Below are 18,164 nucleotides of genomic sequence, written 5' to 3'. Positions count from 1 at the left end.
GTATGTGTACATATGTATCTGCACACATACAGTATATAGCGCACCCTATAGACATGTATGGGAAAGGGAGTTAAAGGGACCATGCTTTCTGACCTCCAGATGTTAGGGTGTCTTAGGCTTTTGCTTGAGCGATACATAATTTTATTTGAACTTGTAATATGAGAGCAAGAATATGAACACTATCTATTTAACTTGATCATTGTTAGCACTCAATACCACTAATATTTTTGCACTCAACCTGTAATCTAGGCATATATTTGTAGCCTTAATTATTTTTACTGGGACATTAAAAATTAATTATACCATGTACAATATTTATTATATTAGGACCATGATCTTACTTAATCCTATAATATAAAAGGCCAAGTGTGTTTGTCCAAAGCTGTCATGCGCAGTAGAGACAGCACGAGGACAAACACACCTGGCCTTACCCGACATGCTGTTTGCGGATTGGGCGTGGCCGGCGGGAGCGAGAACTTGGCCGGACGGGAGTATGGGCGTGGCCGGGTATGGTTGGGGGCGTGATCGGGCCTGACGGGGCGTGGCAGTGCACAGTCGGCGCGCGAGAGAGGAGAGAAAGTTAGAGAGGGGGAGAGACAAAAAGAGATAGGAAAGAGCTAAAGAGAGAGGGAAGAGCAGAAGAGAGGGGAAAGTGCAGAAGAGAGGGGAGAGAGAGCAAAATAGAGGGGGAAAGAGCAAAAGAAAGGGGGGAGAGAGAGCAAAATAGAGGGGAGAGAAAAAGAGAGGGGGGAGAGAGGGGGAGAGAGGGGGAGAGAGAGCAATAGAGAGGGGGAAAGAGAGAAAAAGAGAGGGGGGAGAGAGAGAGCAAAAGAGAGGGGGGAGAGAGAGTAGCAGAGAGGGGAAGAGAGAGAGCAAAAGAGAGGGGAAGAGAGAACAAAAGAGAGGGATGGAGAGAGAGAACAAAAGAGAGGGGAGAGAGACAGAGCAAAAGAGAGGGGGGAGAGAGGGGGATAGAGAGAGCAAAAGAGAGGGGAGAGCGAGAGAGAGAGAGCAAAAGAGAGGGGAGAGCGAGAGAGAGAGCAAAAGAGAGGGATGGAGAGGGATGGAGAGAAAGAGCAAAATAGAGGGATGGAGAGAGAGAGAGAGCAAAAAAACGAGAGAAAGACAGAGCAAAAGAGAGGGGGAAAGAGAGAGCGCAAAAGAGAGAGGGAGAGAGAGTGCACAAAAGAGGGGGGAGAAAGAGCGCAAAAGAGAGAAAGAATGCAAAAGAAAGGTGGGGAGAGAGAGAGCGTAAAAGAGAGGGGGAAGAGAAAGCAAAAGAGAGGGGGGAGAGAGAGAGCAAAAGAGAGGTGGATCGAGTGAGAGAAAGCGCAAAAGAGAGGGGGAGAGAGCACAAAAGAGAGGGGGAGAGAGAGCAAAACAGAAGGGGGAGAGAGAAAGCAAAAGAGAGGGGGGAGAGAGCAAAAGAGAGGGGGAGAGAGAGAGCAAGAGAGAGGTGGAGCAAGAGAGAGCGCAAAAGATAGGGGGAGAGATTGCAAAAGAGAGGGGGAGAGAGCACAAAGGAGAGGGGGAGAAAGCACAAAAGAGAGGGGGAGAGAGAGAACAAGGGGTGGGACCGCTGTACTGCAAAAAATGGCCCGTGTGAACGGGCTTTAGGACTAGTATGTTATAAATGGTGTGCCATGCTTTAATCCCCATAATGCAATTAAGTAAGGTAACGTAAACATTCAGTACATTGCAAATGCCATGATGCATATTTTCATTCTGCTGCTACTAATACTACTTGTGTTCTGGATTGTGATGATGTTGTCAACATATTACTGCAGTGTAATCTGTAAAACTACTTCAACCAATACCAATTCCACATGTTAAAAGGGTTCATAGGTTGCATAGGTTTGATGCTACTATGTTTGCTGAATTTTTACTCTTTTAGAAACATTTAATTGCTATATTCCTTTTAGTAACCCTGAACCATTTGCCTGTTGCTGGCATAAACGTTCATAATTAGGCAGTGGGTCTACCCTTCAGCTTTGATTCCAGCCATGTGTCAGTATATAATGGCCAGTGTGGACCTCAAGAATGTTGTTAAAGGGACCCTTAACACCTGACTTCTAATAATCCCAAAAACCTACTTTTTCTTATTAAACAAAATAAAGTAATCACTGCTGCCTATTTTATCTGTTCCTCTTAGCCCAAACTTTTGAAGGAGATTGTTTTAAAATACAGTGTTGAGGCAGTGCTTGATTTCCTATGTAAGCTGCCATATTGTAGCGTGCGTTACAGGGCTCAGTAGTCACATGATACACACACCATATTATCTATGCATACACAGTACTTAGAGGAAGGAATCACATCTCTCTCTCCCTGCAGCGTGTGAGCTGCAGTGTCTGAAAAGTTATTTCTCAGTGAGGGTATAAATATATTTCATTTCCCTGTTAATGTATATAAAACATGTTATGCAGAAATTTAAATAAAATAATTATAACTACTGTGTTTATGTTTTTAACTCCCCCCACACACACAGGTTTTTTTCTCTCCTCAAACTCTGTCCATAAAGTTTTATGCTTGCTCAGTAAGCACTTACCAGAGCCGGTTCCTGTGTTATTATTGTAAAACTACTGACTGCTCTGGGAGGGAGGGGGAGGAGGAAGCTCCCACGGACTGCATGCTGCATATTATTAGTTCAAAAGACTTCTTCTTTTCATGACCTTTCCTCCTGAATGTAAATCACTAAGGACTGACACCCAGCATAAGACGTTTAGCAAGGATCGTATGCATTATCTAGATCCACACTGCTAGATAATGCATACGACCCTTGCTAAACAACACATCGAACCTTGAAGCAGATGGGCTACAGCAGCAGAAGACCACACCGGGTGCCACTCCTGTCAGCTAAGAACAGGAAACTGAGGCTACAAGTCGCATAGGCTCACCAAAATTGGACAATATAAGATTAGGAAAATGTTGCCTGGTCTAATGAGTCTCGATTTTAGCTGCGTCATTCAGATGGTAGGGTCAGAATTTGACGTAAACAACATGAGAACCTGGATCCATCCTGCTTGTATCAACGGTTCAGGCTGGTGGTTGTGTAATGGTGTGGGGGATATTTTCATGGCACACTTTGGGCCCCTTAGTACCAATTGAGCATTGTTTAAAAGCCACAGTCTACCTGAGTATTGTTACTGACCATGTCCATCCCTTTATGACTACGGTGTACCCATCCTCTGATGGCTACTTCCAGCAGGATATTGCACCATGTCACATAGCTCAAATCATCTCAAACTGGTTTCTTAAACATGACAATGAGTTCACTGTACTTCAATGACCTCCACATTCACCAGATCTCAATCCAGTAGAGCACCTTTTGGATGTGGTGGAACAGGAGATTCACATCATGGATAAGCAGCCGACAAATCTGCAGAAACTGCGCGATGCCATGATGTAAATATGGACCAAAATGTCTGAGGAACATTTCCAACACCTTGTTGAATCTATGCCATGAAGAATTAGGGCCGTTCTGAAGACAAAAGGGGGTCCAACCTGATACTAGGTAGGTGTACCTAATAAAGTGTCTGGTGAGTGTATGTATATATATATATATATATTCCTAAATAAAGAAGGCACTCTCCGTTTTTCTCACAAATTTTACTGTGTATTCAAGTGACGTTTCGGGGTTTCACCCCCGTCCTCAGACTTACAGACAATGTGATCAAAAACACCTTACTATATACCCATCCCATCCACCATTTACATAATTAATTAGTCAATTCAAAATCCTTAATGCTTTTCAATCTATCATACTATACCACCTCGTGCATGTCCGGCTTACAGCGGTGTGTACCTGGCGCCTTGTGTACGTCATCTGAAAGTGACGCCGCACGTAGTTAGGTATCACCTTTGGAAGCCGCCAACCACCTACCGCCGCCAACCCTAGCGTAACATCGTCATTCAGATGCCGCTTGTTGCTAGGATACGTATATACAGTGATCGTGTGCTAACTCAGTGTATCTAAAAAACAGAAAAGGGAAAAAATAATAATTAAATTGAAAACAATTAAAGACAATTAAAAACAACATACAGCATGTAGTGTAAACACCTTATCGCCACTCTATTACTTTTGTCTATGCGACTATTGCTATCATGCATCACTATTTCTTAATATAAAGATATCTCATTTTTGTATTGCTATCTAGAGGGCATAGATAGGCATAGAAATTAAGAATACTTAATAGGAGATTATTTTCTTAACCCAACACTATAGATTAATTTAAACAAATATTCAGCCTTAGAAAAATTGTTATCTCTGAAAAAATCCTATTGTTAGAACAATTCAACTCTATATATTGTTGGTTTTAGAAAAAACTTCAAAAAAGAACTTCAGACAAAACTTTGTTGGTTTAAACTTCAGAAAAAACACTGCCAGTCCACTTTCACATTCAGGCCTTTTGGTGTTAGTGTTTCCAGTTCATATATCCATCTGCTCTCCCTTTGTAGCAGGATCGTATCCCTGTCTCCTCCTCTCCTAGGGATTGGAACATGATCTATTAATGTATATCGGAGATCCGAAACATTATGTCCTCTCTGTAGAAAGTGGCGAGCTACCGGTAGGTCAGACTTTTGATTCTTTAAAGCAGCCCTTATTGAACTTCTATGGTTGGCCATTCTGACTCGTAGGTCATCAACCGTTTTACCTACATAGAATAGACTGCACGGGCAATGTAATAAATAGACCACATGTGTCGTGGTACATGTCATTCCGTATTTGTGAAAAAATTTCTTCCTATTTCTAGGATGATGGAAGAACTGCCCTGCTATCAATCCATTATATGTAGTGCACCCACTGCATCTAAAACATCCTGGTTTTGCCTCCTCCAACCACGTTCTTGCAGAATAGCAATGTACTGGGTCCGTTAACTGCAGTATATCTTTGAGGGATTTTCCCCTCCGGTATCCTATCCTTGGTTTCTCCATTGTTTTAAACGGGAGATTATCCTCCAGGCTCAGTATCTTCCAGTTTTCTTTTAGGATGGTATTTAGGCCATTCTTGTCCGCTGCATATGTAGTGACCAGTGTCATTTTTTTGACTTCTGTTTCCCGTTTTCCTCGTTTATCCGTTGTCTCTTGTGTATTCACCTCTATTATATGTTGTTCTAATAGTCGGTTCTGATATCCTCTTCTCAGGAATCGTTCTCTCATCTCTTCTTTCTGCGTCCTCACTCTATCTTCATCCGTGTTGTTCCTCTTTACCCTAACAAATTGGGATTTCGGTAGAGCCCTCTTTAGTGCTGGAGGATGACAGCTGGTGGCTTCTAAGAGAGAGTTTCTGTCTGTATTCTTCCGGAACAGGGTTGTTCCTAATTTGTCATTTTCTTTGAAGATTTTCAAATCCAAGAACTCTATCTCCGTCTGGCTTCGGTTCATTTTAAATTTCAATGTACTATGCTCCGTGTTGAGTTCATTAAACCAGATATCAAGGTCATCTTCTGTTCCAGACCAGATTATTATCAGGTCATCTATAAACCTTTTGAAATAGATGATCTCCTTCCTCTTAAAGCTTTCGGTGCCATTATTCTCGAATTCTGACATAAAGAGGTTTGCATACGATGGGGCCACATTGGACCCCATCGCTGTTCCCATTAACTGTTGGTAATATTGCCTTTCAAACCTGAAATAATTCTTTTTCAGGCAGGTATCTAGCAGATCCAAAATGAACTCCACTGGTGGCCCCACATAGGGGAAATTCGATAGACTTTTTCTTATTGCTGTTAATCCCTCATTGTGAGGTATCACCGTATATAGACTGGTAACATCTAATGTTACCAGCCATTCTCCTCCTTTTAATTGTATCTTTGTTAGTGAACAAATAACATCATTTGAGTCTTTTATATATGTGTTCATATTCTGCACCAGAGGTTGTAATAAACTGTCAACGTATATAGCCAGGGGTTGCAATAGTGAATCTACTGCTGAGACAATCGGCCTTCCTGGAGGTCTCTCCATGTCTTTATGTACCTTCAGCAATGTATAGAAGATCAGTGTTAACAACAGATCGGGATTAACAGCAATAAGAAAAAGTCTATCGAATTTCCCCTATGTGGGGCCACCAGTGGAGTTTATTTTGGATCTGCTAGATACTTGCCTGAAAAAGAATTATTTCAGGTTTGAAAGGCAATATTACCAACAGTTAATGGGAACAGCGATGGGGTCCAATGTGGCCCCATCATATGCGAACCTCTTTATGTCAGAATTCGAGAATAATGGCACCGAAAGCTTTAAGAGGAAGGAGATCATCTATTTCAAAAGGTTTATAGATGACCTGATAATAATCTGGTCTGGAACAGAAGATGACCTTGATATCTGGTTTAATGAACTCAACACGGAGCATAGTACATTGAAATTTAAAATGAACCAAAGCCAGACGGAGATAGAGTTCTTGGATTTGAAAATCTTCAAAGAAAATGACAAATTAGGAACAACCCTGTTCCGGAAGAATACAGACAGAAACTCTCTCTTAGAAGCCACCAGCTGTCATCCTCCAGCACTAAAGAGGGCTCTACCGAAATCCCAATTTGTTAGGGTAAAGAGGAACAACACGGATGAAGATAGAGGGAGGACGCAGAAAGAAGAGATGAGAGAACGATTCCTGAGAAGAGGATATCAGAACCGACTATTAGAACAACATATAATAGAGGTGAATACACAAGAGACAACGGATAAATGAGGAAAACGGGAAACAGAAGCCGAAAAAATGACACTGGTCACTACATATGCAGCGGACAAGAATGGCCTAAATACCATCCTAAAAGAAAACTGGAAGATACTGAGCCTGGAGGATAATCTCCCGTTTAAAACAATGGAGAAACCAAGGATAGGATACCGGAGGGGAAAATCCCTCAAAGATATACTGCAGTTAACGGACCCAGTACATTGCTATTCTGCAAGAACGTGGTTGGAGGAGGCAAAACCAGGATGTTTTAGATGCAGTGGGTGCACTACATGTAATGGATTGATAGCAGGGCAGTTCTTCCATCATCCTAGAAATAGGAAGAAATTTTTTCACAAATACAGAATGACATGTACCACGACACATGTGGTCTATTTATTACATTGCCCGTGCAGTCTATTCTATGTAGGTAAAACGGTTGATGACCTACGAGTCAGAATGGCCAACCATAGAAGTTCAATAAGGGCTGCTTTAAAGAATCAAAAGTCTGACCTACCGGTAGCTCGCCACTTTCTACAGAGAGGACATAATGTTTCGGATCTCCGATATACATTAATAGATCATGTTCCAATCCCTAGGAGAGGAGGAGACAGGGATACGATCCTGCTACAAAGGGAGAGCAGATGGATATATGAACTGGAAACACTAACACCAAAAGGCCTGAATGTGAAAGTGGACTGGCAGTGTTTTTTCTGAAGTTTAAACCAACAAAGTTTTGTCTGAAGTTCTTTTTTGAAGTTTTTTCTAAAACCAACAATATATAGAGTTGAATTGTTCTAACAATAGGATTTTTTCAGAGATAACAATTTTTCTAAGGCTGAACATTTGTTTAAATTAAGCTAGTTTAGAATCAATAGTGTTGGGTTAAGAAAAGAATCTCCTATTAAGTATTCTTAATTTCTATGCCTATCTGTGCCCTCTAGATAGCAATACAAAAATGAGATATCTTTATATTAAGAAATAGTGATGCATGATAGCAATAGTCGCATAGACAAAAGTAATAGAGTGGCGATAAGGTGTTTACACTACATGCTGTATGTTGTTTTTAATTGTCTTTAATTGTTTTCAATTTAATTATTATTTTTTCCCTTTTCTGTTTTTTAGATACACTGAGTTAGCACACGATCACTGTATATACGTATCCTAGCAACAAGCGGCGTCTGAATGACGATGTTACGCTAGGGTTGGCGGCGGTAGGTGGTTGGCGGCTTCCAAAGGTGATGCCTAACTACGTGCGGCGTCACTTTCAGATGACGTACACAAGGCGCCAGGTACACACCGCTGTAAGCCGGACATGCACGAGGTGGTATAGTATGATAGATTGAAAAGCATTAAGGATTTTGAATTGACTAATTAATTATGTAAATGGTGGATGGGATGGGTATATAGTAAGGTGTTTTTGATCACATTGTCTGTAAGTCTGAGGACGGGGGTGAAACCCCGAAACGTCACTTGAATACACAGTAAAATTTGTGAGAAAAACGGAGAGTGCCTTCTTTATTTTGGAATATTTGTGTTTTGTTGAGCACCCCGGACTGAATTGAGAGTGCTGAACCTAAAGAGACTATATATATATATATATTTATTTATTTGTTTATTTATTTGTTTATATATGTCTATAAATACATATATAGACATACAAATACATGAATACTTATGTACACACATATATTTGCATACATATACATATCTAGACATATATATGTACTGTATGTCTCAATGTTAAAGCCTTTTGCATGTCTTTTTTTTTCTAACACCTGAGACCGCATATCTTTGAGTCCTTATAACTCTCATAATCTAGCCCTAAATTAGACAGTATTACTTCCATGCTGGCATCTTTATGAAAGTATCTGAATATTTTGTTGCTGCATGCTGCACCCCATCAACCATTCATACTTTAATCTTAAAACCATGAGAGACTTTACTTCTGTGCCCCATATTCCTCTGCTCAAAAAGTTTCATGGAATCCCCACTGGGTTTTTTGTTTCTCTTAAAAGGGCAAGCTTTGGTATGAGCCCCTCCCTTGATTAAGAGAACTGCTTCAGTTCTAGAAAATGCAAATGCATGCGTTCAGGTCTTAAAGCCCCTGAATATACTGCTACTGATTAAACCTAGCTTCTTAACCTTGTACAAATTAGTTTTGCTCTCAACCTGCTAATTTCAAATGTGATTATTTTTTCAACTATTGAAACTGTGCAGCAAATCACATCACAAATAGCTTTTCACTTATTCCTTAAAAAATACAGGAAGTCAGATCCCATGGGTGTCTAGAGTTGGGCCAAAAGGGGGCAAATGCCCATTCATAGAATTTTTGCTCTGTATAGTTAAACTTCCTCTTGAGTCACTGTTTGGTTGTAAAGTGAGCTCCGATATTTTATATCTCTAGTTTGCCTCTAATGTTCTAGTTTATCAATGAAAGAGACAGGAGTGTGAAAACCAACAGAGGGGATTAACTGTCCAGATTAGAAGGTTTAGGAAAGGGCCAAGGGGTTTCTAATAAAATTAATCAAACCAAAACAACCAACATTTTTAAATACGTTTTTAGTTAATGAAGTCCAAATTACAATGTTTACATCTAGGTGCATGTGCAACAATAATCAAAGTGACCTCCTAAAAAGATAAAACACTTGCGGTGCACATAGTAACAATACTAATTACTAAAAACAAACTTAAGCAAACAACTCTCTATGGCAACTGAATGAAATACAAACTATAATATGCCATCTATCTGATCTAATTAGTTGTTTCATGTATAATTCAAGGACCAATTATCAGATGATAACTCAGAGGGCACAATGAACATGATGTGAATGTAAAAGTCATTCAGTTTTTTTATTTACATATAAGCTAGACTGGGCTGTTCTAGAATTGTGAGCCATGGCTGTTAGGGAATTTAACTTGGTGACAATGTCACTAAAGGGTCCTTTATATATATAATATATTTTTATTGTTATTTTATTCTTATTTTTGCTAAAATTGTAAGATCAACTTCTACTATACCCTAAAATTGAAATGTTGCTACAATAAAGATGTTAAGTGATCAGGATGTTCATTTACTAATCACAATTCTGAAATTCGTTGATAGGCTGTGATATTGCCTAATTCTTTAATCAAAAACCTTTAAAAAATGTAGGCAATGCCGGTTCTCTTTTACCGCTCAACTTGAATTTATTAAATGCAGAAATCTGGTTTTCACTATATTGAAAACAAAAATTGTTATTTTTTAAATATTATAATATGTTTGTGTGTGTATATTTTTGTAAACTATATATCTATACCTATATAGCTTTATGAATATATACAGATATATAGACAGATATTGTATGTGCAGATATATATAGAAATATATATTTAATATACTGTATATTAAAAAAAAGAATATTTTCTTTCTTAAAAAGTGAAGAGCAGAGAAATTACAAGTATTTCTAATGAAAAAAAAGCGCAAACGGTTGTGCAGGTTTTTGCGATCGCTTGCATGCAGGTTAAATTGCGCTTGTATTACAACTTGAAAATAAACACCATCACGTGAGCGTAATCACAATTTATGCTAGAATGATTATCGTGACTTCATAGCTCTGGTTAACTGTTTCGCGAAAATAAAAAGTGCCACTTAACACATCAAAAATACATTACAAAGTACAGTTACACTCATAATAAAATATATTTAAAAAAAATAATGCACACAAAAGTTATAAAAGCTCAAAGATATTCGATCTCAGGTGTTAGAGAAAAAAAAAAGGCAGGCAAAGGGCTGTAATATAGACATACATACATATACATCTCTAAACATGGTTATGTATGTGTATATACTGTATATATGTATACACATGAATTTATGTATTTATATGTGGATTTACAGGCATATATACAATTTTAAACAGATATTTACGTATATACACAGATATAGACATATATAGAAGTGCATTGGTGCCCTTTGCAGTGAAGTAGATGAAAACATGAAAATTCATATTTATGCAATATTCATATTTAATAAAGTGTCATACTGTGTATTTACTGTAAATATTTTACATTGCAAAGTTCTGCACATAGCAGAATATGTTCTATTTGTAAATAGATATTCCTATTCTGCTATGTGAAGAACATTGGAATGTGAAATATTCATATTTTCATGCCGCGTCAGTGCAATTGAGAACATGCGATCAGGTAAGAGCAAATGTCAATATGCGATCAGGTTAGCACATATGTGAATATGCAATCCGGTTAGTTCATATGTAAATATGCGATCGGGTTAGTGTATATGTGATTGTGCTATAGGTTAGCACATATGTGAATATGCCATTGGGTTAGCACATGAGAATATGAGTTTGGGTTAGGTTCTGTGGGTAAATAGATTATTGCAAGTGCAATATTCTAATTGCGCTAGAAGTAAGCTGTTGTTTAACAATTATATTGTGTGTGTATATATATATATATATATATATATATATATATATACACACACACAGTATATATATATATATATATATATATATAAAACAGAAAACATATGTCTATAAATGTGTATATATGTGTATATAAAAGCAGACCCTATTTTACAGGATGCAGTTGGAGATACCCCAAACATAGGCCCCTAGTTATCAGTGCGATCAGGTCTGACAGACATCGCTGAATACGGTGAGCAATACGCTCGCCATATTCAGCATTGCACCAGCAGCTCACAAGAGCTGCTGGTGCAACGCCGCCCCCTGCAGACTCGCGGCCAATGGGCCGCCAGCAGGGGGGTGTCAATCAACCCGATCGTACTCGATCGGGTTGATTTCCGGCGATGTCTGTCCGCCTGCTCAGAGCAGGCGGACAGGTTATGGAGCAGCGGTCTTTGTGACCGTTGCTTCATAACTGCTGTTTCGGGCGAGTCTGAAAACTCGACAGAAACAGGGGCCATCAAGCTCCATACAGAGCTTGTTAAATAGAGCCCATAGTGTTCCTGAAAAATAAGGACATTAAGAGCATAATAGCGCCACCCAAATTAAAATCTATAAAAGATAATAAAATGACAGAAAAATCCAACTGGTTGCCTTTAAAGAATTGAAAATATAAATGCAGGAAGAAAGGATGTTGCATGTGTCATATAATTGATACAGATATGGAAGAAACTAAAAAATGGAATAGATCTAAAACCTTTAAAGTTAAATTGTAGAACTACATGCAACTTTACATTGGTAGTGGTCCAGCTAACCTGCATTTGTGGAATAATTTATAAAGATCATACAAAGAGAAAAATAAAATGTAGTGTATATGAACATTTGACTAATATTAAAAATGGGCTACAGCCTACAGGGACACAGTGTATCACATCATTGCAAAGTTAGACACAACTGTGACAGCAATGATATGAAGTTAAAGGTTCTGGAATAAATTGCTGTATGTGATAATAAAGGCAATCCACCTTATAAAATTAAGAAAGGCTGAAACTAAATGGATCCATTAGTTAGAAAGCATATCCCCAAAGGGACTAAATATAGACATGGATTTGCAAACATTTATGTTATAACAAAATAAAAAAATTATAATCTTTGTGGTACATATAGAAAATAAGGAGAATTAAATTACTGACAGAAAATGAGGATAGATAATATACATAGATGGTATATAATAATATACATATATAAGTAACATAAACATTTATTAACATGGGAATAATGCAATATAGAATAGGGTATTAGAATTAATATAGTTGGAAAAAGATGAAAGATTTTTTACGATTATAGTGTAGTTTTTAGTTTTTAAGCTGTTAAGTTTTTATGTTTCAAATTGTATGGTTTTTGTACATTTTATGCCACACTATGAAGCTGTATTGTAACATTTAATATGGACAAATGAGTAGACCTATTAGAGGAAGCCAGAATGGGGAAAAAGGGTGGAGTGTCAAGCAGACCCGTTAAATTTAAATGTAAAGGTCTTCCTTAGTTGAATAGGTATACGCCAATCACACTGTTGAAAAAGTCTACCGGGAAATAGACTAAACGTGTCCAGTGAAAGACAAGGAGAGAGATACAGGTGTGTGGGAAATGTTGGGAGTACAAGCACAGTGACTTTACATCTCTAAGGAATGAGAGATAGATCCAGCAGTCGGGAGAGATGGAAGGCTCATTTGGGTCCAGAGACTGCCCATGATTCAAGGAATTTTAGTACTGTACTTCTAGTAAGTGCATTCATGTGTGATATTGAAGTTTTATAATAAATAGATAACGTGAGTCGCGGGTGCACTTTTCCAATTTGTCTATTGCAGCACATATATATTTATTTGTTAATATGTATATATATATATATATATATATATATATATATATATATATACATACACACACACACTGCATGCAAGCAATATTTACCGCTCCACTTGTAATCTGGCCCTAAATAAGCAATTTACAAAAAAAAATGTATTATTTCAAAAGCCAGTTCAAGTCCTGCTTTTATGTACGTTTCTTTCCTCTCATGCACAGACATAAAGTAGTTGTTGTGGATGTCTGCAGCTTCTTAGGCACCTCTTTCTGATATCAGTTCGGAAAGCTTAGTATAAATCTAAAACAAAATCAAAGAACACAAAACACCTCTACATAGTGCAGTATATTTAATGTTCTCAATGGATTAAAACAATGACTTCCCCTTAGGGCATCTACTCACTTATTTCAACCTCAGACAATATGAGGCATTTTAATCGTACAATTGAAAAAATCCTGAGTGTCCTGTTCAGAGTAGTCAGTCTTGTCTAATGCTGTGACCGGATACATGCAGAACGCTGTTTCACTATAGCACCATCTGTTTGTTTACTCCCAGTGAGGTTGTCTGAGGTTGTAATAAGTGAGTAGATACCCTACAAGGGACATTTTAAAGTTGTTGTTTTAATCCACTGAGAATATTACATATACTGCAGTATGTAGGGGTGTTTGTGCACTCTTTAATTTTGTTTATTTATAAATATATATATATATTTATTTATTTACACACATACCATATTCTTTTAAAACCTTTTTTTTCTTCAATTTAAAACTGATACTTAACAATATTAAAAATGTATATATGAATGTAATCATTTATTTTAAAATGTTTTACATGTATTTAGTGTTACTTTTGTTTTAGCCCTCACCCTTTACTTAAAGGGACACTGATCCCAAAATAATTATTTCGTTATTCAGATACAGCATGCAATTTTAAGCAACTTTCTAATTTACTCCTATTATCATTTTTTCTTTGTTCTCTTGCTATCTTTATTTGAAAAAGAAGGCATCTATGCTAAAGAGCCAGCCAATGTTTGGTTCAGGACCCTGGACAGCACTTGTTTATTGGTGGTTGAATTTATCGACCAATCTGCAAGAACAACCCAGGTTGTTCACCAAAAATGGGCCGGCATCTAAACTTACATTCTTGCTTTTCAAATAAATATACCAAGAGAATGAAGAAAATGTGATAATAGGAGTAAATTAGAAAGTTGCTTAAAATTGCATGCTCTATCTTAATCGATAAAGAAAAAAATTGGGTTCAATGTCCCTTTAAGGTCTTCAGATTTCAGGCCCCGTTAATTCTTCCAGCACTATTTTGGCTTTTGCTTGGGTGCAAACCATTTTCAACTGGTAATATGAATGATATTTAGCTCAGTCATGATCTCCTTTAAACGGGCACGGTAAAAGGATTTCAGCTGCCCTAAACCTTCTCTGGAAAATCTGTTTTATCATAATTTTGAAATATCAATTTGCCATTTTATTTATTGCGTGGTCCAGCGATATTGATCTTGTGCCCCTCACTATCGTTAACGCTTCACATGTAATCTGGACTATAGTGTGGTAACTAGTTTATTTTAGTGAATCTTTTCAAACTAAAAATATTGGAAACAAGAAGTATGCAAATAAAAAAAAAATGTAATTGAAAGTTATCTGATTTTATGGTCCCAGGTTAATCAATTTGAATTTATATGTGAGAGTTTTCAAATTCAAAGCAATTTCAATAATAAAAACAAATAAACATTTATTACTATGTTTTCAAATTAATTTGTGTACCTTGTATGTGGGAATCCAGCATCTGTTTTCCAATAAATCAAATCCCATTACAAATACATTTTTGTAGGATAATTTAACTTTTAAAATTTTCCACATATGACCTGTTAGAAATCTCATTTGTTTATTTTAAGATTAATTTCTTTGTTGGTTGCATAGATATTTTATAGACATGTGCGTTTCGTTTCAGCCAAATTTCGTTTTCGGACTAATTTTGGCCGATTCGGAGATTCAATTGCATCTGAATTTCCAAATCGGCACCATAACTAAAATCCCTAAAAATTCCGAAAATTAATAAATCAGTTTCCTGAATTTTCGGATCCATTATTCATATTTGGAATTTCTCATTGTTCTAATCTAAACCGCAGTTCCCAGACATCACCAACACCAACTAAATCACTAAATAAAGCTATTAACCCCTAAACCGCCGTTCCCCGACATTGCAGACTCTAACTAAACCTATTAAGCCCTAAACCGCCATTCCCAAACATCGCCAACACTAACTAAACCTATTAACCCCTAAACCGAAGGTTCCCGACATTGCTGACACTAACTGAAACACTAAATAAACCTATTAACCCCTAAACTGTCATTCCCAAACATCGCCAACACTAACGAAACATATTAACCCCTAAACCACCATTCCCAAACATCGCCTAACACTAACTAAACCTATTAACCACTAAACCGTTGTCACCCACATCGCAACAACCTAACTTAAACTTTTAACCCTTAAACCTAACACCCCTAACTTTAACATAATTAAAATAGACCTACATTAAAGTTACAAATAGTAACTAACTACCTAAAAATAAATACAAACTTACCTGTGAAATAAAAATAAAACATAAGCTTAAACTAATAAAACCTAACATTACTAAAAAATTAAAACTGCAATTACAAAAAAAATAATACTAAAATTACAAAAAAATTAAAAAAACTACCATTACAAAAAATAACAAACTAAATTATCCAAAATAATAAAAATGAAATACCAAGTTTTAAAAAAAAAATAATCTATAATTAACTTTTGTAGGACATTGCCCAAAAGTTAACAGCTCTTTGCTAAAAAAAATTACAACAAACACCCCCTAACATTACAAACCCCCATTCCCCCAAAATAAACAAAACCTGACTAAAAAAAAACCTAATCCATTGTCTTTAAAAGGTCATTTGTATGGGCATTGCCCTTAAAAGGGCATTCAGCTCTTTTACTGCCCGTAAAATGGCTTTCAGCTCTTCTTCGGCGTATTAAAATAAGAAAAGCCCTATTATAAAAAAAAAAACACAACAAACCCCCTAAAAAAACTAACACTAACCCCAAAATTGGTGCTCACAGTTCCTGAAGTCTTGCAAAAGATCTTCATCCCAGCAGCGAAGCATCTTCATCTAGGCGGTACCTTGCAATTGAATCCTCAGTGTGCGGTGGACGATCGCATGAAGAGGACCTCTACGTCAGAACAATGGACCTCTGCCTGGATCTCCACCTTTGCGCATCCGCCACTCCGCCTCCGCAGGGATGAAGAAGATGCCGGTCCTGCAATGGATGAAGATGAAGCTGTCTGGATGAAGATGCCTTGCCGCTGGGATGAAGATCTTTCGCCGGACTTCGCAGCAACTGTGAGTACCAATTTTGGGGTTAGTGTTAGGTTGTTTTTTTTGGGGGGGGTTTAGATTAGGGCTCTTTTTTATTTTTAATGAGCCGAAAAATAGCTGAATTTACTTTTTAAGGGCAATGCCCATACAAATGCCCTTTTCAGGGCAATGGGTAGATTAGTTTTTTTTTAGTTAGGTTTTTTATTTTGTGGGTTTGGGGGTTTGGGGGGTGGGGGTTTGTAATGTTAGGGGGTGTTTGTTGTAATTTTTTTATAGCAAAAGAGTTGTTAACTTTAGGGCAATGCCCTACAAAAGGCCCTTTTAAGGGCTATTGGTAGTTTATTATAGATTAGGTTTTTTTTTATTTTGTGGTGTTTTGTTTTTTTTAACAGGTTATAATAATAGGAATAATTTTTATTATTTTGGATAATTTTGTTTGTTATTTTTTATAATGGGAGATCAGAAATTAAATGTGATCATCTAAATATTAATTTTGATTGCAAATAAGTGTTTGGGTGCTTAAATGTGTTATTTATAAAATGACCCAAATTTGCATAAAAATATTAATTACAAAAAATCATGAATTATTATTAATGTCTAAGCTAAATAAAATCTGTATTCAAACATAACAGGCAGGCATAATCAATATTACATTATTTAGCTTCCATGTGTGAATATTATATTAGGTTCATTTTTGCTTCAATAAAGGACTTTGAAAATCATTGCAGAAACTCACATTAAAATCCTGTAATGCTCCTGTTTCTTTAATTTTTTCATAAATTTACTTTTATGTATAACTATAAATTAGTGTCTTATTGTTTTCAAATTTAAAATGTTTTTCTAATTCAAAATTCACATGAGCTATCATACAACATTTTCCATTTAAATTCTAACTAAACATTAAACGCAAAGTTTGAGGATTAAATTTAATATAAAATTAGTAGGAAAAAAATAAAATCATCAGAAGCTGGTCTTCATCTTAGCACAGCTCAATAAGACATTTTTTCAGCTCCATCTCAAAGTTATTACTGTCATATCCTTAAGTCTTTATCAACTGCGGTGGAGGTGTGATAGAACCCCAGATATGTCCTGATTCAAGAGCAATTGCAAACCATTCAATACATTTTATTAGTAGATTCTAATGCCCTTTATTGATTTTTAAATTACTTAATTTGGTGATAAGTATTTTTTAACTTTTGGATAGAGCCAGTATTGTGACTTCAACATAGCTTGGAATAAAGCGTGAGCCTGTAATAAAACTTTCCTAAACACGATATTTATGGACATTTTGCTAACAGCTTACTATACTAGCTCAGAGCTCTATCCACAGTTTACTCTAAAATGTCCAAGTCACCAGTAAGAACAAACATTGTATGAATAATCAATTCTCTGTTCTAAACCATGAAAAACAAAACTATTTTACACCATGAAAAACAAAACTATTTTACATATACTTTGTATAGTTCCTTTACTAGTCATCTGTGAACAAAGAAACTAAAATTAGTAAAATACACATCACTCTAGGGAAAGTCACCTTTGAATTTACTGATTAGATGTAAAGTTATCTAGCCCTAAAGGCTTTACATGTAGTATTTTTTTTTTTTTGTTTAATCTTTTATTTATATCAAAATTTCTCAGTAAAGCAATACAAAAACAGGTTTTCAACAGTATGTACAATACATAGGACAAAATTAGGTACATATTCATTTCTATCTTTAAACATTCGTGCGCATATGATATATCATAAAGTCTCTTTATAAATCCTCTACACATTGAATGATCAGTAGGTGTTAAGTCATAGGTGTTACCCGACATCCGTATAGGTCTCTTACAGTCTGACTTAGCTACTTTAGTCAAATTATACTATCCAC

The 18,164-nt window shown here is 36.6% G+C and overlaps 1 protein-coding gene across 4 annotated transcripts in view; it reads right to left on the bottom strand.

Moving 5' to 3' along the window:
* The window catches only part of COL19A1 (collagen type XIX alpha 1 chain), a 1,696,717-nt gene that overhangs the window by 1,461,202 nt on the left and 217,351 nt on the right, over window positions 1–18,164 (bottom strand). The window lies entirely within an intron of this gene.

The sequence above is a fragment of the Bombina bombina genome, chromosome 4 (genome assembly GCF_027579735.1).
Source record: "Bombina bombina isolate aBomBom1 chromosome 4, aBomBom1.pri, whole genome shotgun sequence".
Classification (NCBI taxonomy): Eukaryota; Metazoa; Chordata; class Amphibia; order Anura; family Bombinatoridae; genus Bombina; species Bombina bombina.
The sequence above is the reverse complement of the archived record's forward strand: the minus strand, read 5'-3'. Positions and strand labels throughout refer to the sequence as shown.